This window comes from Castor canadensis, chromosome 15 (genome assembly GCF_047511655.1).
Source record: "Castor canadensis chromosome 15, mCasCan1.hap1v2, whole genome shotgun sequence".
NCBI lineage: Eukaryota > Metazoa > Chordata > Mammalia > Rodentia > Castoridae > Castor > Castor canadensis.
In genome coordinates, this window is record NC_133400.1 from 15,301,668 (window position 1) to 15,327,727 (window position 26,060).

Below are 26,060 nucleotides of genomic sequence, written 5' to 3' on the forward strand. Positions count from 1 at the left end.
CCCACCATCCATGTCCCATGTCCTCTGCCTCCTGAGCCCAGGAGGCCGAGAAGCCACAGCAACTAAAACAAAAGATGGTCTCAGCCGTTCCTTAGCAAAGGGGAAGTGGAAAAGTGCAGCAGGGAGAACAGACCAGCTGCACTGATCCCCTTCTGTCTAGCAGTAATTAATAGTATAATACACAGTTCAGAGGCATTAAGGCAAAAATGCTGTATTATCAGAGCACTGGGCACAGAGCCCCAGGGCAGAACCTCCCCTGCTGACCTGCAGGACCAGGTGACCTCATCTCAGCCTCCTCCTCTCCAGGGAACTGACTCTAGACACCTCATAAAAGGACTGAGCTTGCAGCCAGAAGTCTCCAGTCTGCCCGATATACTGGATCTTCGGATACCATGCCTACCATGGTAGGCGCAGTCCAACACACCAGCTCCACTCAAAACAAGAAGCCACTCAATGCGGTCCCGCTCTGGCTAACACTTATTTATATGTTAAAATCACAGGCCACCAGGTAGATATTTCAGATTTAAGCAAACTTACACACACAAAAAAAAAATAATACTGGAGTCATAAATGCATGTAGAATTCAGACTGCCTTCCTGAGATCAATCTGGTGGAACACCTTTTCTGGTGCTGAGTGTTTCACACAAACTCTAGACTACCAGGTAAGTGCCCATCAAGGACTAGACACTAACTGCTGCTTCCTAGGCACAAAGAGGAAGCCTCCTCCACAACCACTGAAGTATTATCTTTAGAGGAAGTCATTCTGTTAGCTCATTAAGCACAAGGCACATTAATGCTAACTATTACAGTCAAATGTCAGAGCCACTACCTGAAAGGCAGTCTTTTCAACAATGCTTGGAGGCCACTGCTCCCCAGGACCTTAGTCTCAGAGCTCCAATCCCAAAGCATGAATAGGGACATCTAATGATAGGCAGACAACAGAAAACGCCTATGAAACTGCATGGCACGCCTGCACTACCATCTCAGCTCAACTTCTGCCCTGTGATGGGGGCCATAAGCCTGTGACTGATGCCCACTGGAGGCCATATGCTATGGCAGCAACTGCCCTTCATCTCCTAAGTCTTCTTTAGAACTTGGCTGAAACCACATCTTAATTTTGGCAACTGGATCTAAAAAGAATCTGATAGAAGCAATTTTATTTCAGGTTTGAATCAATGACATAATCTAGACACCCAATTACCTATACTTTTTCCAAAATTGTGCTTTTAAGATCCTTACCTAGAAGGCTGGGGGTGTGGCTCAACAGTAGAACATGTGCTTAGTTCATGCAATGCCCTGGGTTTGATCCCCAGCATTCAAAGGGGAGATAAAGATTCTTAACTTGGATTTAACACACTGCTCCATAATGCTATTTAATTTAATAACTCTAATTTAATCCAAAAATGGCAATGCCATTTAGTTCAAACAAATACTAACAGAGAGACTAGCCAAAGAACAAAGTCTTATTTGTAGAATCACTTCTAGTAGAAAATGCATCCATGATGGTTCTAGAAATACATATCCATTCCATGAACCCACTTCCCTCATGACTTCTTTCTCCCTAGTGGCTACCAAAAAGCCACAGTCCAGCAATTAGATCTATCACTTGGACACCATTTCTGAGCCACAGACCTACCTCACATGTAGGGATGGCCCCCAGGTCAAGAGTTTGTAGAAGGAGGGCAGAGAGGAACACCACCCTGCCCATCATCATAGGCTGCCTACCTATGTGTGCCCTTTTAACAACATTCTGTAAGACTCTGCTGAACCTGTGCTTACCCCTATAACTCCTGGACTCTTCTTCTACAGAGGCTCACATGGAGATCCTTTATAAACACTCTCTTTTCTCTCTCAAGTTCAACTCTTAGGGTCTCATCAAAATACAGTTTAACAAAACGATGTCACAGTATCTGGGGAGGGGAGAGGTTACCAAGTTCATATCAAAGCCTCCTCCTCATATCCAGGGAAATATTTTAAGACAGGTAGAGCTGCACAAGTTTTCAGTATGACATTAGGTTTCACTTAATCCTCCCCAGCCACTAATTCCAGATCCATGTTGGGGTTTCCTTCTCTGCCAACTGCACTGACTCCTCCATAAGAACCCTGCCATGGGCCAAATTCCAGTCCTCCGACTTGTCCATGTCCTAATATCTGGAACCTATGAATGAATCACCTTATATGGCAAAGAGACTTTGCAGATGGGATAAGTTAAGGATCTGGAGATGAGGAGATTATCCAGGATAATCCAGGTGGGCCTGATGTAATTACAGGAGTCCTTTAAATAGGGCAAAGGCGAAGGCAGAGTCCACAGGAGATACGATGACAGGAGACATGGAGTGATGTAAGGAAAGGGTCATCAGCAAAGGAATGTGGACGGCCTCCAGAATCTAGAAACGGTGAGGGTGTGGATCCTCCTCAAAGTTCCAAAAGGATCTAGCATGGCCAACACCTTGACTTCAGTCAAGTAAAAATGATTTCGGACTTCTGAGTTGCAGTTGTAAGGTAATTTGTGATGTTTTAAGTCACCAAGTTTGTGGTACTCTGTTACAGCATCAAAAACAAAACAATTAAAGAAACAAACAAAAAAAAGATACAACCCTTCCAGAAAAAGGAGAGCTATAATAATGAACATAAACAGTGATGTCCCTGAATTTCAGGATGATTCTACTTCATTAGGGTCCACATAATGTCTTAGTCTTTCCCCTAAGAGCCCGCTGATTCTCTTTCCCCATCACCAAAAATAAGAACCAAAGGCTTTGATACCATAAACAAGGGTTAAGAGTAGTGCTCACTGGGGGATCTTAGCATTAGACAGGAAAAACTCTCAGACTCACCCCGTGCATTTGAGATTCATAAATATCCAAAGCAAACCAAAGAAGCAATCCAAAAACAGTAGTTAAAGAAGTATGTTCCATTTTGATTTTATCTAATAGGAGACACTGGGCTAAAAGTCTACCAAGAAAACTCCCCAGATTCAAAATTCCTTTTATCAAATGGGCAAAAACTAGGCCAAGCCAACCTAGTCCAACACATGCCACTGGTAGGCCAGCCTGCAGACTTGCCGTGATGCCAGGCAGCCAGCCTGAAGAACTGGAAAGCCAGGGCCCATGCCCTTTGGGCTCCTAAAAACAAAGAGAGAAGGAGGCTCTGGAAGGTGGTGGCATCCTGCCCACCTCAGTGGTAGCCTGGGGCCACTGGATCTCGCCATCTCCCCAGCACCTGAGAGGTGTGAGCCAGGCAGCCAACCACATCAGAAGCTGGCTGCCAGCCGACCCCAATTGCCCAACACCTCTGGAGGAGCCAGCTTTCCAGGACTGGATTTTACATACTACACAGATACAGGCCACTGTTGACCAAATAGAGGCATGGCGCCTTAAAGAAGAGCCCACACAAAGACTAAACAGAGACAGACAATGTCCTTCTGAAGAGCAACTTACTGTCTCCAAGCAAAGATTATTCTTCTCATCTATTATGCAAAGGAGGATCCCACCAGAACCTCATTCCCACTCCAGTCTACTCTGTTCAATCACACATCAGACTATCCCATACCTATACCCACACACCACTTCATTTTCCCAATTCAACCAGTTGTTCACTTTCCCAATCTTTATGTTAACAGTTAACAAAACTATTATGTTAACAATTAACATGAAGTATTATAGTTTTTAGGGTTGGGGTAACTAGGATTACTCAATAGGACTTAAACATTAAAATTTAGTGCACTTGTACAAGGCACTACTTTAGGCAAAATGAAGTAAGGAAAAAACATTAACCATCTTCCACAAAAGGTTCTCATTCAGTTTCCTGTTTATGAAAGATATGACTGAAAGAAAGTCCAAGAGATGATATGAAAGAAAGTCCAAGAGAAGATTAATTTTGGCAAGCTTGGTTTCTATTTTGTCCTGACTCAAAGTCTTTATGCTACTTGACCAGTTTCTCACTTCTTCTGATGCCCCCCAAAATAAACCAGCCCCAAAAGCAGAATCCTGCTTTCCTTAGATCTCACCATCTGACTAATTTATGGCCTTCTTTTAAAGCCCTTGCACCAGAGCTGACTCCAGTAATTTCCTCCTCTTCTATACGAATGTCCATTGACAGCCTCTCTATAACCTCTGTGTGAACCAAGAATGTTCTATGCCTCCCACAGATATGGAATCATGCCCTGGTGAGAGCAGTGTAGCTCCCAGGCAGAATCTCCCCACGACTGTGTAAGCATACCTAGGACTCCACCCAAGTTCAGGTGTATATGCCTAGAGAGTTAGCTGACCACTCCTTATGCCTGAATGCACCTTTTTGAAAAAAAAAAATGGGGAAATAAAGGTTGGGACAGCAGTTAGCAGGGGATCCCAAGTCATGATTTGGGTTTTCTTATACACTTGGATTGGCGGGGGGTGGGGGGAGGCAGTGGAAGGGGTGGGATCCTGTTTTTGTTTTGGTTCAGGGAGGCGGGTATGGGAAAATGACCCAGAAATCAGCCTTTGCTGGCTAACGGAGGAAGAATACTTGAAAGGAGTATCTGAAAGTGTTCCAAGTTTTTCCTGTCCCCCATCCCAACGGTGCCCCCAGCCAAGCCATCAAAACCTTGCCAACACTGTTTTCTACTGCACCACCTCCCTAGGCTCACCACCAATGTCTTGGCCACCTTTGCAGCTAAGTAGTACCTTCTCTTCTTCTCCTGACCTGTGCCTTTCTCATCCGTAGCAAGACCTATCAGCTGACTTCTCTAACTCCAACAAGCTGGACAGCACTGCCCCCCTCCCCTGCCCCCCATAAAGCGCTTCTCTAGCTTAGCACCAGGCTGTCAGAGCCCATCCAGGAAACTGTCCCTCCATGTGTTCAAATACCTAAGTGACTATGGTGTGCCAGGGTCTGCCCTCTGGGATATGGAAGGATAAGCAGCTCTCTCCATCCAGCCTGTCGCCACCTGTATTTTGCCAGCTCTTCCTCCAGTCCCACTAACTCTCCCCATTTTAGCTAAAAGATTCTGAAGGGTTTTTGGGGGGAGGTGGGTAGGGAATTAGGAGGAGACCTACATTCTCATGGTTTTAATCTTATTTAATAAATTAACTCTAGACAATGAATGGCTACAATTTTCTTTGACATATATGGGAAATTCTGTACTAAATCAACCCATGCTTGGTTATGTGTTGTTACAGTTTCTTGCCTTGGGAAGCTGAACCTTCTCTCCCCACTAAAGACTGAAGGAAGCCTCCATCATACGAGTTGCTGAAGTGGGCTGTCAAGCAATATCCCTAGTGCTCACTCACCATAGTTGTGTTCTGAAAGTCACAGTTCTCATTCCTGGCCACCCCAAAAAGAACTCAATACCCAGCTTTACCTGTGCCCACTGTTGTGCTAATGCTGCAATTCCACCAGGATACTAGCAGAACTCTCTAAGCACAGGTGCTCACAAGCCTCACACTCCATCCAATCACACTCCATCCTTGGGGCTTCCTGAAATGCACCCTTCCAAGAGCCCTTCAGAAAGTCATTGAATTCGAAAATAAAACAGCAAAACATCCACCATCAGTTCATCCTGCCTCAAGTCACAGGTGAAATCAAAGCCACCAGTGACTCTACAAAGCCATCCCTCAAGGTGGCTGGTTCATTTCAGGAAGTGGCCTAACACTGCCAAAGCTGCCAACAGTCAGCGAATGTCAGTCTCACTCTAGTGTCATACAGTAAGGAAAATGGCCTTTGGGCACAACATTAAGCCCCAGAGAAACTTCCAAATCTTCTAAGAGCATCAGCATGTCTATGCATCCATGTGCCTATGCCTATGTTCACATGACCCTGCACGATTCACAGGCCACACAATCCCTGATCCCTCAATCTGAACAAATATACCTTTCCTCACTACTGGTAAGAAAAATATGAGTGCCAGAGAAGTTGCCTAGATGCTCCACACCCCAAAGTGCCTGTCCAAACCTGCCCTGACTACTGGGAGACCCTGCTCCACACTGATTACATATGCACCCTCAAATGGGTACTTCCTTGCTGACACCTTCCTGCTCTAAAGGGTTTGAACATGGAGACTATAAGTCTCCATCCAAACCTTGAGCCAGTTCCTAGAGCTTTCTCTAGTCTCCCTCCCCTCACCTCACATAAACCACTCAGGGCTTACCCACCCCCACTCCCTTTTTCTTAGGCCTTTTCAAGGTCTGTTCCATCTACCCCACAACTGGGACCGTTTATTTGTTTAGCCCATTGGTAAGAAAAATGAGAGAGCTGTCTGACATTCCTAGCAGTGCATAAACATTTTTTTTAAATGTATGTTCCAACTCCATTTGGGTCCTGTACTGAACCCTTTAACCCTCTTAAAGGACTACTTGGACATTCTCTGGGAATTGACTATCACCAGTCCTTATCATTGCTGAAAGATAAAATCCACTCTACCCTGCGACTTCTCACATAGATCCTTCACATTCCTGGTCTGAGAGCTGAGCATGTTAAGAGAGAAAGAAAGCAACAGCAGGAATGTGGGAAGGCCACCATCACTAGAATGAGAGGCACCAACAAATGTCCTATCCCAATTACTCAACAAAAGCACCAGGACACTTGATTTAAATTTTCTGTTTAATAAACGTAATGAATGAATCACATACAAAAACTTTACACTGGGAGAACACTCCTCTTAGCAACCATGACCAAATTTCAAGCCACATCAAAGTATTGCTCAAGGACGCCATACAGTGAGTTAACATGGCTATCATTCTATCAAAGAATAAAGACATACTTCTGACTACTTACATGAAATTTCAAAACAAAAACTGTCTTACATTCCAAAAGAAAAGCATCCCCCACACAGGGCGTAAGGGCCAAGAACAACCTAACCCTATGAGACAGTTTCTGATATACACAGAAATGGGAAATGTGGGACCCGTGGGGCAAACCACTGTATAATCGCCTGCTCTGGTCAGACTCATCACACTGACTTGGGCAGCACTTGTCGACCATGACTTGGAAATAAAGATACGGAAACTAAAACAAGTGGAACTGATCAGGAGGTCTGTCTCCAATGTTGAGTTCCACTCAATTCTTCAATGTGCTATATCTTCCTGACATTTTCCAAATATATTTCAAATATTTCTAATAGTTATTGGTTCATGGGTAAGGCAAGGGAGTTATAGGCATGGTCATTTGGTCCTTTCCTGTCTCATCCTATTCAAATCTAGTTAAAATGGAGCAAATACTGTGCAGTTGAATGTCCCCTTACAACCCACCTCCATCCCACCTGCTATGCCCTTCTCTATCAGTGCCCTATCTGCCCATTTGGGGTGGAAATCACACTTGAACCAACTGTAGAAATCCCCCAATACACCTATCCTCTGAGTTTTCCCCCACCCTGCATACCCTACAGAGCAACTTCAAGGATTAGCAGAAAGGGTGCAGGTTCGGGTGCTTTGAAAAATGGAGCCTCTTAAATTACTTTCCCATTTTCCTCAGACAGACTTGGCACCTTTCCCTGCCACTCAGGATGAAACAATTGAATATTCTAGTAGCTAATTCAGAGCCCTAAGTCTTGATGCTGAGTAGACATGGGGTTGCTTAGTAAAAGGAAAGATAGATGAGACGGTGAGGAAAGGCACAATTAAGGAAACGGAGCCCGAGGGACAGGAGACCAGCCCAGCCAAGGTCACAGGGATCCTGACCTTGTAGTCACTCTCCAAAAATACTGCAGTCCCCCTTGGTTCTTCTTTCCATCCTTCTCACACATTCACACCCCTTCAAAAGGTATCCAGAGGATGAGCACCTGCAGCAGGTTGAATGCTGTCCCCTCAAAAGTCATGTCTACCCAAGGCTTCCAGTCTCTGCCCATCTCTGGAATTTCTGGAGTCAATGTGACAGTATTTAGAAATAGTCTGTGCAAGTGTAAAAATGTCATGATGCATTTATATTGGATTAGGATAGGCCCTAAATCAATGACTGGTGCCCTTAGGAGAGAAGAGGACAGCCAGTCATGGTGGTTTATGCCTGTAATCCCAGCTATTCCAGAGGCTGAGAAACTGTTGGGAGTGAAGGGGAGGGGAGGGAAGGCAAGGGAAGGGAGAAAGAGAGAGAGGGAGGGAGGGAGGAAGAGAGAGAGGGAGGAAGGGAAGAAAAAGGGGAAAGGAAGACATGCAGAGATAGACTCAAAGCTGAAGAGATACACTCAGAAGGATCCCGAAGACCGTGGGCAGGGGGGGACTGTAGAGACTGGAATAACACAGCTCTAGGCCAAGGAATGCCAAGGACTGCCAGCATCCACCACGAGCTAAGAAGGGGCAAGGAAGGACCCTTACCTGGAACCTACAGAGGACACATGCCCTGCTGAAACCTTGATCTCAGACTCCAAGCCTCCAGAACTGTCATTTGAACTGTTCAAAAAAACAGCTTTGTGTTATAGCAGGCACAGGAAAATAAACTAAAACACCACTTCTTGCCCCTGTGCTACAACCATCTCCCTGGGGTCTCCTTAATTCCACCCCTTGTCTCAGCACGGTGGCTAGAGTCACCTTGCACCTGGCTGGCTGCAACAATCTTCCTGAGGTGTCCTTAATTCCACCCACTGTCTCAACACAAGTGCTGGAGGAGTCTGCTGGAGGTCAGCCACTCCTATGGACAAATCCCCACCCCCCCAACAGCATCCACCCCACTCAGAACACAGGGGAAATCTTTGCAGTGGCTTTTCAGTCCCTCTCCATTTTGTCCCTTCCTCAGCACGCACACGCACACGTGCACACACACACTCTCTCCCTCTCTCTCTCTCTCTCTCTCTCTCTCTCTCTAAGTCACATGACTCCTTGGTGCTCCTGGACCACACCAGGTCTGTGTTGGCAGGCTCTACCTCGGGTCTTTTGGGAGTTTCTACTCTGTTCAGAACTCTTTCTACATCACTCACTCCCTCCAATCTTTCTCAAGTGCTGCCTTCCAGAAAGGTCTTTCCTCAATGCCTCCTCCCAGGACCTCAAAACCACTGTTCCCTTTTCCTGCTCTTCTGCCACAACCTCTACAATCACTTAAAATACTACATTTTGCTTAGCTGTATTGAGGGAGGTAAGACAGTATGAGCTTCATGAAGGCAAGGATTTTTCCTCCATTGCACCACCACCAGCACCTAACAGTGCCTGGCACTGTTCTCTTAGTGACAGTCTCCATAAGGCTCTCACACAGAAGGTCAAGGGCAGGAAGGAGCAATAGAAAGCACAACCTGGAGGAAGGCGTCCACTGCGGAGCTTCAGTCAGCCACAGAAGCAGGCAGGCAAAAGATGGCAGGTGTGAGGGAGGGAGCTCTAACAAGTCCCTGACAAAGAGATCGATAGAGGAAGAAGACAGAACAGGGTGTTTGACCACAGCACAAATGACACTTAAACTGTGCAATTCTTTTTTTTTTTCTCATGCTGTGATGGAACCCAGGCTTAGCCAACAGTCTACCACAGAGCTACACTGCCAGCCCTAGGCTGGGTAATTCTTTGTTTGTTGGCAGGTATCTATGGGTGGCAAGCAAGATGTTCAACAGCCTCTCTAGCCTCTCCCCACTGTATGTTAAATAGCTCTTCCCTTCCCATGCTATGACAACTACAGATGTCTCCAGACTGCCACCTTTTTCTGAGCAAGGAGAAGCAGAAGTGTCCCCACTGAAAGCCACTGAAACGGTCTCAGTGACAATGTACACCCTCAAGCACAGATGCCATATGTCTACAAGGCCAGGCAGGTAACATGCATGAGCCAAGCTGGCCAGGTAACAGGAGGAGGCAAGGAAAGAACTGGGAAGGACGTGGGCTCTGGAACCTAGAAAAGTTCATGTTCCAGCCAGGTGTGGTGGTGCACGTCTGTAATCCCAGCACCAGGGAGGCAGAGTCAGGAGGATCTGGAGTTCAATGCCAGCCTGGGTTTTGTAGCCAGACCTTGCCTAAGAAAGAAAGAAAAAAGAAAAGAGGAAGGAAGAGAAAGAGGAATGGGGGAGAGGGAGGAAGGAAAAAGAAAAAAGTAGCTGTCCTTGCCACGGAGGGCAATCACTCTTTTGCACTCTTCCGTTCAAACCAGTTTGTGCTCTGAAGACCCGAAATGGTCAAATCCCAATTTGTTCAAGAGAAGACTCCAATCCAGATTTTGATGTAAAATAAGCCAATCTATAACATACAGTATATGTTGAACAAAACACATCTGTGAGCCAGGTTTTGCCTACAGGCCACAACTTGGCCATCTCTGGCACAAAGGCTGCCTGGAGGTAGAAAAAGACCCAGTAGGCTCATGTTGTAGTAATTCAGACACACAGGGCCTAGGCCTGGGGTAGGCCTGTGAGAATGAGGATGAAAAAAAGGCTAAAATAAATGCCAGGATCTCTGAAGAGGAGGTAAGATGGGCACACCATTACAATGCCCCAATTCTGGCTAACATGGAAGGCTATAAGCCACAGTGGCAAAGGATCAGCCCCAGACCTTAAAGAGTCTCTTTAAATTACAATTAAATGTAGGCAGTCCCATCTCAATTCTAGATGGTGCTTGAGCCTATGCCTCCACAATCTTAAGCCTAAAGCCTATCCTAGACAAAGGCAAGGCCTCTATTCCTTTACACTGGTCAGGAATCAGTCTGGACACCAAGGAGGACCTTCCCCCTCCTGAAACACCCGAAACCACAACCATCCTCCCCAGGAATTGGACAGCATCACTGCTCTGAATAAGGCAGGTCCAGTAGTGCCTGACCTCCTCCCATGATGGCCTGGAGGGTAGCAGCTGTGCAGATTACAGACCTGGGAGCCAGAATGACCTTGAGGCATCCTTCAAGTTGGTCCCTCTATGTTACAGAAAACCAAGTCTTAGAAGCCATTTAAAGAGAGCTTTAGGAAACCTGCTAAATCAGAACTCAGGTCATGACCCATCAGGTACACTTTATGCCATCTTGCCACCATCTACACCAATCCTTGAGCCACAAGTAACCACAAGAAAGGATGCTATGACAACATGCACCACCACGTCTGTCAATCAATGTGATGTGGCTCCACCTACAACAGACTATAACGAAAAGCAAGGGAGCTCTGACCACACTTCCATGTCTGCACAGGCTTGTGGGGAGACACCAGCTTCTACTGTCCCATCTACAAAATGGGAAGAATGACTTCCTTTGAGTGCCCTCATCTTCCCAGAGAAAGATGTCCTGTGAACAAAATGCGTATCTTACCATAATTAAGTACTGTGCTGTGCCAGTGCACGTGGTTCCCAACATGGTGCTAAATAAATCTACTCTATACTCTAGGTCCAATCAAGGTCACTGGAGAAAAGGTAAGACCCACAGAATTTCCCAGTCTCACTTGCACATGGCTTTGTTCTTCTAGGTAAGAAGGAAGGAACTGAAGTCTTTTGATAGAGGAACCAAGAAGCAAGTGAGCACAGAAAGAAGGGGTAAGGGAAGGGGCGAAAAAGCACTGAAGCTGCCAATTTCCCAACCAGGGAGAAACTTCCAGCCTGGAGACACAGACTCCACCAAACTGATGGCTGTCTCCCCAAAAACCTCATTATACCCCACAATTAAGTCTTCTTTATTCCCCTTGGGCAACAGATATTATGGTGGTATCTAACTTCTACAACTGAAGCCTAATTCATCCTTTGCCCAATCTCCCAGTGGTAGCTGCAAACCAAACAAGGAAGACACCCTAAAAGAAGCAGGGGACTGGGCCCCAAAGCATAGGGATACATAGATAAAACTAAATTGCACAGACATTCAGTGTGGTAATGGGAGCCAATGGCAAACTTAGACTGGTCACTCTAAAACTTGTGGGTTAATCAAATTTTGCCAACCAAAAAACAGGTTCCCCCAATTTGTGAGTTGAATATGCAAAAAATCCTGGATCTGGAGACATCTAAACCACGTGGCCATGTAAAAACACTATATATCAAGCAACCAGACATTCTGTGGTCAAACTCTACATGGGTATAGGAGGACCAGAGGGTTTGGCTGTGCCAGATCCCAGCATTTTGAGGGTCACATATCCCCTGTATCCTGAATGCAGGTGTCACCAGAGGCTCTTTGCTTCTCCCACAGTACCTCCTGAGCTTAACTGTTTTCCCTTAGCTGCCTGCCCATTTCCTGGAGACAAGGCCCTCCTCCATCTCTCTCACATATGATTTCCTCATGTATCTATTTTAAGAAACTAACTTTTTATGGAGAGAGGAGAAAGTTCCCACATGCAGAAAACACACACCCCAGGGAGGAACCAAGAGAGGGTCATTCAGCACTTGTTGAAAGAACACAAGCACGAGGTGGTTGGGAAGAAAAGAAAATGTCTTCTTAGCTATGAAAGTTAAACAGGAACCCATCCCACCACACACACAGCCACCCCATGCTGTGTCCTCCTGGACCAGGGGCAGCCACCAGACCAGGCAGGACACATACATACATACATACATACACATACACACACACACACACACACACACACACACACACACACACACACACACACACACACACAAAAGGACCCCCAAGGTAGGAGAGGAGCTAAACAGGAGAGGAGCACCATGGTGGTTTGCAGGAGCTCCACCTCTGGGAATGGATTTGATGTCAAGTGTCAGCAAGTAAATTGCTATTGGCTTCTCAATAAGCAGCAGTAGTGAGTTAAGTGTTTCCCCGTATTGTGCAGGCTCTCACGGACTCAATACGGCAGTATTGACAGCACAATCACATAGTAATCCAGACTCCTCTAATACCTACACTTCCTCAATGAAAATACACTTTCCACTTGGACATCAGCCCACTAGCTTTGGGCTGGAATCTCTGGCCTCGCCCCTCCCCCAACTGCCCCAGCTGTGGAAGTGGCATCTGGCCCCCAAACGCCCCAGCCAACGGGAACATCCCAGCCGGCGGTTTGTCAAGGCCCAACCAAAAAGATAAACAGTCACAGCACTACAGGAAAAGGCCTGCTCTCCCCATCTATAAATCACCGGTGGGAAGGAAAAAGAAGTGATTCAACTCTTAAAGGATAAAAATCTCAGCAGTCACACAGGAAAATTGATGTTCCCTCACAAGGCAAAAGATTTCACTCTGGGAAGATACATTCCTTCAAGTTTTCATGGAGACAAAGAAACTCAAACTTCACCCTACTCCAGAGTCACAAAACCTCCCCTGGTGAGGCTCACAATTCCACAGTGGGGCTACGTTCCCACAAGGAGCATCTCCATGTCCAACCAGTCTTGGATGGATTTACAAAGCAGAGTCTGCTAATTTAACACTAGGCACTTTGCAAACACCAGCTGTTTTACAAAACCATTTCTCATCCATTCTTGACTTTCAGGGCACTTTAAAATAGGCAGGAGACAAGACTTTATTGCAAAGACCAATGACACAGAGGTAAAGAAGCCAAGTAACTTACCCAAGGTCATTCAGTTAGGCACCAGAAGACCTGAGATTAGAGCCAGATGAGGGGTCACCAAAGTTTTCCTGTAGGGAGCTGGGTCCCTATTTTAGGCTTTGGGGGCCATAACTTCTCACTGCAACTACTCAACTCTGTCACATCGCAGCACGAAAGCAGCCATACGGAAAACAGAAGTGGCCAAGCATGACTGTTTGCCAGTAAATATTTATGGGCACAAACATGATTTTTGTGTATTTTAATTTTCCCCTATCACTTAAAAATGCAAAAACCATTCTTAATTCACAAGCCACAGGAAAAGAGGAGCTGGGCCAGATCTTGCCTCTAGGCTACCGTTTGCCAATTCCAGACCACAGTGAGACTTCTAAATATCAAGACCTCCCCTCCCCAAACACACTAAGTCAAAAAAGGTGAACCATGATTATTCTCAGACTTACACAATTCTAACTTTCTGATCCAATTAAAACTGCTGATTACCCAATACCAAACATAAAACCCAGGCCCAGGTATCCAACTGCAGTACAGCTGTACACCGTGACACGCAAGCAGAGTGTTAAGACTTCAGTAGAAGCAATGCCTTTTTATGGGAATTTTTGCACAGATTTCAAAGTAAAGAAACTTTCCATAAACACATGATTCCTGCACCAGGCACTGGTGGCTGGTTTAATATGTCCAAACTGCAGAAGGCATTTGCAAAACCAGCACATGAAGAGTCCTAAAATACAGTGTTGGGGGAGTGACACCTTTCCTTCTTCTCCACCCTCCCAACACCAAGAAGGAATTGGGTCTGTGTTCAATAAGAAGTCCTCTGGCCAGAAAGGGGTTAATGCCATTCCAGGCTGGGATCTGATAAATGGCTGTGCAGAAAGCAGGTTCCCTCGCTTTGAGATATGATGTCACTAACCTTTATTGATCCACTATCAGAGAACTTTGCTTATCTCTCTCCTGTGATATACTGCCCCTCCTGCGCTCAACTAGTGTTTAATACACTGCCGGGTGCCTCGCCCTCCACATCGCTCAACACTGCAGAGCAAGGCTGCCACAGGGGCAATATTTTACAGCGAGGCCTTGCCAGCACTGAGGCCTCCCAGAGACAGAGGAGGGAACACCCACCTCCTATCTCCTTTCAGGAGCCCAGGTTAAGAGGAACCAGGGAGGACAGGATGGGACAGTGACCCTCTGAGGCCCTCTTGAATCTTTTTTAAGCAGAACTTCAATCTCAAGTCCCTCCCCCCCTCTTTTTTCCTACCATGAAAAGAGAATTGTCAGGCAAACATGCTCATGTGGAAATATGCAAGCACCACAAAGACAGACCTATTCAAGCAATGAGCTTCCCATTTTTGCATTTGCAAGACCTGAGTCCAGCAGGAGGCAGAAAGCACTGCCCACCGGCGTGGTGGTTGGTCATTCAAGAAGAACCATGCCAGGAAGAGAGCAGAAAACATACCCAGGTGTGGCCTGACCACACTCAGATCCTGGAAGATAACAAGGCTCCACAGCCCGGAACACATGATGCTTAGGCTGCCGCACACTGGGTTTGGTGCTGGTTCCTTCCTTCTCCCAACTCACAGGCAAACCATGCATCAGGCACAAACTCTGCCACACCCAAGGGTTGGGAGCGCCAGCCAGTACCAACAGACAGGGGGCGACTATTACAACTCAAGACTTGAGCCTCAGAGCGCAGCTCCCTTCATCCCTACCAACCTCAATCAGCCTCCCCCACTCCCATCCCTGAGTGCCAAGGGACAAGGCTTTGCCTGTCCCACTGCATCCCTGGGAACAGGGGTAGTAGGCAGCCCAGAGAAAGCTAAGTCACCTTCCACTGCCCCGGGGCACCCAGAATTTGCCTAATTGAACATTAACAAGTTGCTACAATAAAGTTCCCCTGTTGTGAGCTAGAAACCTTTTGGGCAACAACAACAGAAGTCTTGTTACAAACCCGCTCTCAAAGCCAGGCTTCAGCCTCAACAGGTGTGAACAAGATTTAAACACCTCCTCCAATACAATGCAGTCCAAACAAAGGGGAAAGTCAATCCCAACCTCCTAGGGTTTCTTCTTGTCTAACATCTTCTTCACTCACTCAGCCTGAGGGAGCCAAGGGAAGTGCGGAAAGGCTATCTTCCGGCCCAGCTAGGAGGAGACCTCTGCAACCCTGGAGAAGGCTTCCTTCTGGTCTCAACACTCCACCATTTTGGCCACCCATAGCACTTCTGGAAGGCCTCAGCAAGGGAGGGAAGGCCTTTTCACCGCCTCACACCTGCTCCTGGGCCCTCCATAACAGCTCCCTAACCTAGTCAGCTGATGAACCCCACTGGTAAGCTTCCCAAATTACCTAACCTGAGCTCACCTTCAACTTCTCCCACTTGATAGTTAAGTAGAGGAAAAAGGTAGAGCAAGAAAGGAAAAGTCTAGAAGCTTCCTCTGGGACCCCAGTCACCTGGTCCAAGCTGTTCTTTCTTCCAAAGGGACCCAGGCATCTCCCGTGCTTCCTTCAATTCTGGAAAAGAGAGAGGATTCCAGGTCTGGACTTTAAATTAAAAAATACTTTCTGAGTGCCATCAGAGGTAGAAACACATGAGAAGTGTGTATCCAACTCGAAAAGGAATTATCCCTCCCACTGATTTTTTTTTCTCTAGAGTATTAGAGAAAGCACAGCATTTATCTGCAGATTTCTTCCCAAAGCCAACCACATAAATGGGACTTGAAAAGAGCTTATCGGACAAACGATTTGCTCACACAGCCATCACCGGAAGTGGGAATCCCGGCAGGGAACTGTATGAACCCCCTCTGACCCTGTGTGGACATCCATAGGCAGCTGTTGTTACTCCACTTCAAACGAGTGAGAGAGGAGTCAAAGAAAGGACTGGCAAAAAGGAAACCACAGACAAAAGTTACAACAGACACAGCAATGAATGCTCTCTCCTTCATTCTTCTGTTCCAAGCAGTATGCCCACATATCTCCACTTTCAATCCATCCTAATTCTGATTCTTCTATCCCCTTGCCTTCCACAAACTCTTGGGCATGTTTTGGCTTTTTAAGTGACAAACATTAGTAACCTAGCCTTCAATCCTCATTGGGAAAAAAAAATCCCCATTTTTCCCCCAGTCCAAGAGAAAGTCTTCCCACAATTTTTTTAAGTGAAAGAGAGCCATAAAATATGCCCAGGATAACCCCAATACCATTACTCTCAACTTTCTCCAACTCCAAACTTGGAGCCCATCCAAGGGTAAGAGCAGCCTGCAGACTTGGTATAAAATGTACGTGACCACCATGATGAAATCTGTTTTCCAGCAATTTTGACTAATGAACCTTGCAGCATGAAAACATATCCCATACAAGGCAATAGCTGGCTTCATTTTCCTCCACACTCCCCCTTCTCCTACTAGATAGGTAAGGCAAATGACCCCAACCCGATAGAAAAGGGAGCAGCCCTCTTTCACCACCACCACAAAAGTTCAAAGGCTCAAGACCTCCTTCCAGGTAGCTGGGAAGATATAATTGGTGAGGCAGGAGATTAGAAATATTGGCAGCCTCTAAGTAAGACTTTAATTTACTGGCAGATCAATAGAGCCGGGGTTATATTGGCAAAGTGTCTACAGCTCTATTGACTCTCGCAATGCCTCTTATCAATTTATCAGAAATCTGGAAGTCAGAAGATATTGTTTGAAGGGGAAAGAAGAAAAAGAAGAGGAAACAGGAAGCGTGAGACAAGAGCCACAGCCATGACAAATTGGGAACCATAATGACAAACTTGATACAAACAGTTTTTCACCAACCTGTGTCCTGCATATGATATGAGGCCTATAGGATATAGTCAAGAGTTAAACACTCCTCTTATGTGGTCCCTCAGCCTTCAGCATTATATCATTGCCCACAAACCTTGTAGGGGGGTGGAGTGTGCCTACCAAAGCCAAAGCTGTTTGGAGGGGACTGTTTATCTTTTTAGTAGCAATTCCTTTTTTTCTTTGAAAAGGGGAAGGGGGTGTTTCAATGACACTTGCCAAGCTGCAGGCAGTCCCATGCATGTCCCTCCCTCTCACTTTTTGTTGTGTTTTATTTTTTGATTACTATTGCCTTTCCAACTCTACCTCAGTCAGAATTCATCTTCAGTTCTTTTTCACCAATCCATAAAAATTTGATGCTTTTAAAGTAAAAGGGGTATTTATCCCATCATCCCAACCCTCTCAAGAGGTCACTAAAGGTCCATCAGACTAACAATGGCACTTGGTTTCAGGAAGCCTGAAGAAAATATACTCAAGTTCTATAAATCACCATGCAAGGATAGGTAAGAATTCTCACAAATAATTAATCTTCATTTGAAAGGGTTTTGAAATATGCCAGGTCATCAACAAAAAGGTCAGAGGCAGAAAGTAAACATTATCACTTCACCAAACCTAAATGTCCAAGTCAACAAAGGAGGGACACAGAAAGCTGGGACGTTCCCAAGTATTTCTACCCAGTAACTCCAGGGAGCAGGTGGAGGGGCGTGGGGTGGAACTAGAGGATTCTGAGCATTCCAGTTATCAAGAGGCAGAAGGGGAAAGCTGTTTTCCTTGGTTTGGAGGAACCACAACTAGCTTTGAGGATCCATTTTGGTCCCTGCCTCATACAACAAATTTCTGCTTAATTGCTGTTTTGCATTTCGTTGAGACATCAAGTAAACAGTACTTAAGTGTTTCCAGACAAAAACAATAACTCACTAATGACTAAGGCACTGCTAATTAGAATGCCCCTATGATGGCGTGACTGGACTCAGAGCCACCACAGCAAACAGAGCTGCCCAGGCCTTGAACGCACAAACCAGAAAGCAGCCATGGGGCAGAGGATGTCCTGCTCTTCTCTGTGCAGGTCACAATGTCCCTCTGGTTGAAAGGAAGGGAACCTTTTGCAGGAACTGAGGCAGGAGTGTTTAATTCACCCCAACATAATGCACGTTCTAGAAGCTTGTGGGTAATTGGCCGGGTATGGCTTTCCGGACTTTAGTTCCTAAGATTTCTATTTTAGTGGGAGCAAAGCAAGAAAATGTGCTATATACACATGCCCCTTTCTGGTGACCATGGCATCCAAACGCTCCAATGTGGGCTTTGTTCTTAGTTTCTCTTTCAAAAAGAAAGATTCTGAAAGAAGGAGACAGATATGCTCTACCACCTGACCACCATGAAAGACTACTTTAACCCAATGGTCAGCTTCCCAGGCCACTGACAAAACCCCAGGAACCTAGAAAGCCTCTCTTCCTCCCCAAACAAGAGATCAACTTCCCCTGGACAGAAACCTCTTCTGCTACTCTCTCAAACTGTGTGTCCTACCACGGGGGGCCTCACAACACCAGTTTTTAAAGCTCAGCATTAAAAGGAAAGAAAAGAAAACAGAGGCATCCAGACTTGCTCTTCCTCCCCCAGCAGGTTAAAGACCTGCTAGTTAGCACCAGGAAGGTGGAGACACCGCAGGGGCCTAATGCCCATTTGTATTCACACTTAGCCCCTTTAGGGATGTAAAATTGGGGAGGTTGAACTGTTTACATTCACCTAATGCTCAAATAAACAAATCAGAGCTGAGCAGAGGAGTATCTGGGCAGGACTGCAGGACCCCCTCGGTGTAGGGCCTTTGAGTAAACTGGGGATTCCAGAAGACAGTGGTCAGCCCCTTCTCACACTAAACTCACTCCATGGCCAGGTTCTCTTTCCCATCCACCTTGCTTTCTCCCCTCGCTAGGTCCCCCAACAGGGCTGTCCCTGAGTCCACAGCAGCTTGTGGAACCGACAGAAGGGTGCCGAGGGGACTGGCAGCTTGCTTAGTGGGCCCAGAAATGCATTCTATACCACAAGCCAAAACAGAGGAGCAGCCTCTTCCAAGCCTGCAGACCACTACCTCTGTGGAGATGGGGCCTTGGCCACCAGATGCCACCACCTGCCCACACCACAGCCCAGAGACCCCCCGGCACCTCAGCAAAACCCACAAAGGTCTTGGAGATCCTGGCCAAGAATTATAAGGAAAAAAAAGAGTTAAATTTGACCCAGTGTCTGGCCAAAGAAGAAACCTCCCCCTCCTTCCAGGCGCCTCCGTGAGTCAGTCCTCACCAACTATCCTGAGGCACAAACTACATCTTACAAGAGCCCCCACTTCCTCTCTGAGCTTCCCAAAGTCCCAGCATCTCGAGGACTTGGGATCTTGGCCGATTTAACTGGGAACTGTTTGATGTCTAAAAGCAAGGCCTGATCATATCCTCGAAAACGTGAATAGTTTCAACTTGATTGGGGGACAAGAGAGGGGTGGTCACACACTCCTTTTAAATGCAGATTTGAACTTTTCACCCGGGGTCAGACAGCTGAGATGCTCTATCCCCAGCAGAGACGGCGCCGGCCCCTTCCACCTCACACTTTCACAGTATTTTTTTTCCCTGCCTGCCCAGGAGGTCAGCCTGTGAAAGGAATTAGATACATCCCTCCCCAAAAACCCCAATCCACACCCACTTCTCAGTTTACCAGAGGTGCAAGTTCCACACACCTCCCAGAGGAGGCCCTGGGATAAGCGGAGGCTGGCCCTGGGAACCGGGATGGCTAAGGAAATTATTCTTATCACATGCATTGACAAAGGGACATGGAGATCAGCAGCTAGAAGACACCAGCACTTAACACTGCTCTGAAGGAAGCATGCTCCCTAAGACATGGCTCACAGTTGCTCTGGCTGCTAGAACCACAAGAATTTTCCTATTTTATTGTACTAAGGGCTGTAATGTCAGTAGGATTCAAGTCTCTTAGCTTTGAGAAGTCATTTCCTGCGTGAAGGAGAAAAACAATTAACAGCATTTGAACAGTCTTTAAAATTAAAAAAAAAAAAAAGTCAGGCTAGGGATGTAGCTCAGCAGTAGAGCGTGTGCCTAGCATGCACAATCTCTAGCACCAACAACAACAAAAAAATCTGGACCAGGACTCCTTCCTTCTACGCTATCTCTTATTGCAAGCAAGACCATTTCTGATTTGTCCTTGTCACCCTTGTTTCCTCCCTTTCTTTTCCTCCAACCAGAGAAATCCATCAGTCCTAGACAAGGGAAAGAGGTTTCCATAGGATGCCATCAAAATAATCCGAGAAATCAGAAATCCAAATAAACACTCTGAGAAGAGAAGTGGGTTCCTGCTGGGAGTGGGTCATCTGGCCAACAGTGGCAGCTCCTCTGCCTCCTCTTCCTCTACCCCCCTCCCTCCTGGGCAGTGCTAGAGCCTCCAGAAGAAAGTCACTTCCAAGCATGAGGGCCTTGGGCCACCATCCTGGAAACATGTAAGATGTCAGCACAGTGCAAAGTGAGTACCATACCGTCTACCTCCCAAGGGGAATGTCCAGATTCAAGCTGCAATCTTGCCACAAACTAGTGGCACCCCATGGAGAAGAAAAGGCTGTTTGCTTGTGTTTGTTTTTTGAGACAGGGTCTAAGCAGCCCAGACTGGCCTTGAACTCTCAATCCCTCTGCCTCAGCCTCTTAATACTAAAATTATAGACGTGTACCAACACACCTGGCTCAAGAAAGGGCAGTTTCTAGGGACTCCTTGCAGCCCTGTTCATTTTATTTCTGCAATACATATAATGAGAACTCACAGAATGTGAGCCAGACCCCTTGTTGCCACTGTGGTATTCTGCCTTGGGACAGACTTTCAAAGCCAGGTGAACACCTCCATGGCCCATCTGCACACCAGGATGCTGACCACATCAGCATCCCATTCTGTTACCTAACAATCCCGAGGGGAATGTCAGGGGAGCTGTGTGCAGACTCAGCCTATACCAATGAGTCCCAGTAAATGGAGGTCACTGGTGACAGAGCATAATGGGTGACTCAACTCCATCTACTAAATGTCTCAAAAGAGCCAGGGCAGGGCTTTTACTCCAGACTTGCCCTGTCTAGCAGTTAGCCACCAGCCCACTGGGGCTGTTGAGCCTATGAAATGTAGCTAGCTTGAATTGCCTAAATATAGAATACACTCAGGATTTCAAAGACTTGATACCAAAACAAAGACATCTCATTAATAGTATTTTATATTGATTCCATGTATAAATAACATTTAACATACTGGACTAAATACATTATTAAAATTAATTCCACCTGCTTCTTTTTAACTTTTCAATGACTACTAGAAAACTTTAAATTAGCTACACGACTCCTTCTGAATTTTTACTGGATGGTCCTGTTCTAGAACCTCCACCTGCTTTCACTTCAGATTCAGGTGGGAGGAAATGTCCAAATTCTTCTTGTCTAACTCAAACTTCGCCCTTAAGCTACAATGTACTGACTGACTCCCAAGTGACACTTCTAATTGGGCTGAATAATCTTAGTATACAAATACCCATCAACAAACTCCAAGTACTGTATTAACTCAGAAAAAAGGTGGGGTGGGATAGCAGTGAGACCAACTCAGGAGAATGGCACACCTATTCCAAGATGTTGTCAATTGTTTCTGAGCCCTAGGGCAAGTTTTAAAAAATAATGGAAAGTTGTTTGTGGTGGGAGGATGACCCACAACAAGGCCTGTCTCCTACTCCAACTTCAGTTCTTACTATCAAGATCAGAGAGCTCCCTTTTAACTGACTTTTCCCTAAAGTGTGCCCTGTAGGAGTGTACACGTGCACAAACACACCCTGGAAGTGGCAGGGGGAGGGAGATCACAGACAACACAGATGTGGATCCTTTCCTAATACAGTGCCTATTCTTCCAAGAGGGATCACAAGGCCAGTCTCATTTCTCTATGTAAATGAACTTTCTAGCCACCTCCTCAGAGAAGAAAAGCTGCACAGATGCGCTAGGCCCATCCTGGGGCACACAATTACAGCCATTTGCATTCCTCCAACAGCAGGATTAGCACAGGAATGTGCTCTGCAGCTTTGTGGAAGGGGGAGTTTAGGAAGATGGGGTGGGGGTTCCTCCCTGGTTGGTCCACCCAAAGCTCTCTGAGACACTTCCATGTCTAGGCGAGTCACAAAGTGGAAGTAACTCCTGCTCAGGATTCTAAAGAGGGGGAGGTTGAAAGGCTGGGGAGCAGGGGTGGCGGAGAAGGAAAAAAAGGAGGGGGAAAGGGGCCAGCGGAGGGAAGGAGGAGGGGGACCGTGTATTAGAGGAACTGGCCCTCCAGGCACTTTGATCCCCTCCGTCCCTCCTTGGTCGCTAGGAGAAACCAACTTCTCTCCTTGGGTTAATCAAAACCAAATTACTCAGGAATGTGGCAGGACAGGTCTGGGCTTCCAGGTCCCTTTGTCTTTGAGGATTTAAAATGAAATAAATAAATAAATTGTTTAAAGCAGATGGCAGTGGCTTACCAAATAGGCAAAGTGCAAGGCCTGAAGGAATCTAAGGCTACATTCCCCCACCCTCAAAAAAAAAAAAAAAGTTATCAATAAACCTCCTACTCCAATCTATCAACAAAAAAGTTATTTCTGCAGATCAAGTCCAAAGATGAGAATTTTCATTTTATTCTTAATTGCCAAAGTAAAAGACCCCCAAAAACTATACCTTAGCAAACACAAATAAGAAAGAACTTAATTTAAATGCCACCCGCATGCCACATGGTCCAGTGTAGAGATGAAAGATCACATGGGATGCTCATCTATTGTCCAGAAAAGGCGAGGGACCCGCCATGCTAAGGCTATGTACTAGGAAAGCGTGCTGGGTGTCCTGGCCAGACCAGTGGCGAAATTTCAGTAAGTCAAGAGGCAACAGGAAAAGGTTGACCTCAGAGATGAAAAGAAACCTGGGGCTCAGAGCTATATTAAGGCTTCCACACCTCCTCCCTAGCCCACATCTTTGGCAGGCTATGGCAATGCTCAAGATGAAGACCTGCCTCTCAGGCTCCTGGAAACCCCAGAATGCAAAACCCTAGCACATGTCAGTAAGGAAGCAGTAGGGACAGTAAGGAGTGACATATTCCAAGGCCCCCAGTAGCAGAAAAGTGAATAGCTCTTTTGTAGTACAAAATGTTATGTTTCACTAACAAAACCTGATCAAAATCCCCATCGCCCCCCCCTAAAAAGATAAACAAACAGAGCACTACAGTTAAGCTACAAAGCCTGTACTCAAAAGATAAAGTGAGGGCAACACACAGCTGTGACTACCAGCTGGCCATAAATTGTAACTGGCCCCAGGCACACAGTTATCTGGGAGTCTGCACTAAAGTAACTTTTAAAATACTCTTCACTTTATCTGTAGGCCCAGTTAAACACACACATACATCACCCTCTTAGATCTCAGCCATGAGTATGCATTTAGACTTTCCGAAACAAGGTCATCCCAGTCAGTAGGCCCTTCCCAGATTTCTGGTCACAGCTGTGGACTTTCACCCAACAAAAGGGACCTTGTACACAAAATTAACCTAAACCATTAGTCCATTCGATGTAGAGTACCGCTGAGTCCCTGGAATATTTACCCTCCTTCCAGGCTCAGCCAGGGTGCTGCCCTGGGGACCTTCCTCAGTGAGGCAGAGGAGGTCCCCAGAGATTACAGGCCTAGTTTCTTGGGCCTCAGCTCCATGCACATCTGTGCAGTCAAGGCCCTACCATAAAAAGAATAAACATAAAGCCCTTTAAAACACAAGAGAGAGGAAAGAAGAGAGAGGAGAGGGGAAAGAGAGAGGATGGGGGAGGGGGGAAGAAGGAAGGAAGGAAAGAAAAGAAAAGAAAAAAAACTTCTGTGATTCAGTGACTATAGAAAATGACTTGGCCTCACACTGAAAAGGACCAGAGTCATTCCAAAGCAGAGCTATTCAATGTGGTAGCTTCCACCCACCCATAACTATTGAGCACTGGAAAGAGGGCTAATCCCAAGTATTGAGAACGTTATGTCATAGAGGAATAGTGGGTTGCATAAAAAACTATTTCAAACTTAATCTCACCTGCTTCTTCATACTTTTTATTAATGTGCCTATTAGCAAATGTGCATTTACACAGGAGTTTGCACTCTTATTTCCCTCTGGTCAGCATGCTAGAGGATGAAATGTCACTACCTCAAACCCTAGCACATTGAAATTAAGCAAATAGTAACATCTGATTATCAGATGAGACAAATGACAAACGCAGAGATGCTCAACTCACAGGCTGGGATTGGGAGGAAGAGCTGGGAAACTACTGTCTCTTACCCAGGAGACACAAGAGAACCTCTATCCTATGTCCTCCACTGGGGCGAGTCAACCTCCCCAGGCAATTCCTAGGAAGGATGAGAGGACATTCCTTTGCAAAATGGCTTCTTTCCAGGCCTCAGAATTGGTAATAAGTTTCCCTGGTCTAAACAATATGAGAAAATGAAAATAACGGTAATAATTTTGTCAAGGATTGATATGTCTGGGCAGCTCTCTGTTTTGCAGGGTTGGAGTAGGAGGTGTTGGGGAAGCAATGAGGTTTAAAGCTCAGAGCAACAAGAGCTGGGCTTCCCTGAGTGGTGGAACTGGACTGTCACTGGCATGCCCAGTTTGCCACTCCTAACCACACAGAGGCCCAGGTTCCTCGATGACAGGCAGCACAGCCGTGAAGAAACTGTGACCAGGCCTGCAAGTACAGGAAGGGGACAGGGCAACAGGCGGAGGTGGCAAAGACAGGAAGAGTGCAAGGCTGAATAAGAACAGGCCAGCTAGGTTGGGAGGCAAGGTAGGGGGTTGGTGGGGGGAGGCACATGATAAGTAACTCAGCAAGTTGATAGTATTTGCATATAAATGCCTCCACAAATCACTACAAACAAGCCAGGACAAGTCAGGCCTATTAGCATATACAAGCCAGCCTGGGAAGGCCTCTCTAGGTGGGTCATTGAGTGAGCTGCTCACTTAGAAGGCCGCCTGCCAGCCTAAGGTTGGGGGACACATGGAAAGGACCGGAGAGGACTCAAGACACTGTATTTACTGTAGACCCTTGCACTCCTGAGCACACTAGCAGAATGTCAGAAAGAGCTGGCTTCCTTCTCAGCCTAAAGGTGAAAAACAGAAAAAAGGCTGGACCTTTTAGTTTCTAGCAGGGTGCTGGGAGAGGAAGGGCAGCAGAGGCCATCAGCAGGAATACAAGAAATAAAAGGGAAAGGCTATGGGGCAGAGACTAACATTTATGGAGAGGCTACTCAATGTGCTAAGTGTCATAAAGCCCTGTTTTCTATTTCGTTGCCTTCTCACTACATATGTGAGGTGCAGGTGTGGATCATGCCCATTTGACAGGCAAAATAAGTGAGGCTTGGAGAGGTTAAGTGATTGGTCCAAAGTTATATGGTATAGGTAGCAGCATAGCTGGGCCTCACACTGACTGTATCAAACAAGAGTGAAGAACAGAGGCCAGCTTTCCAAAGAGCAGGCTATTTTGATCCATCTCTGCATCTCCCATGAAATCGAGTGCGGATGATAGAACCCCCATTTCAAGACAGGATTCACAAGCAGCACTCTGATCCTGTACTTCCTTGTTTTATTGTGTAATTACTTCATACATTCACCAATGAGGAAAACCACACCTCCCTCCAGTTAGACATCTGGGAGTTTGCACCAGGACTTCCTGTAGCCCAATTTCTCTACTAACTGGACAATTCTTACAGTTTTCCCCAGCAAGGGCAAGATAAATTGACAGTCCTTTCCTGAAAGCTGTAAAAGTTTTCTGCTTTCCCCAAAGATTCCTGTGGATTTCACACCCACTGACTTCCTATTTGAAGAAGGCATTATGCCACTTTACCAGGAACTGCATTTACAAAGTTAGTGAAATACTGTCTCA

The 26,060-nt window shown here is 46.2% G+C and overlaps 1 protein-coding gene across 5 annotated transcripts in view; it reads right to left on the reverse strand.

Annotated features, from left to right (window-relative positions):
* The window catches only part of Zfhx3 (zinc finger homeobox 3), a 246,152-nt gene that overhangs the window by 203,533 nt on the left and 16,559 nt on the right, over positions 1 to 26,060 (reverse strand). The gene's annotated exons all lie outside the window — the stretch shown is intronic.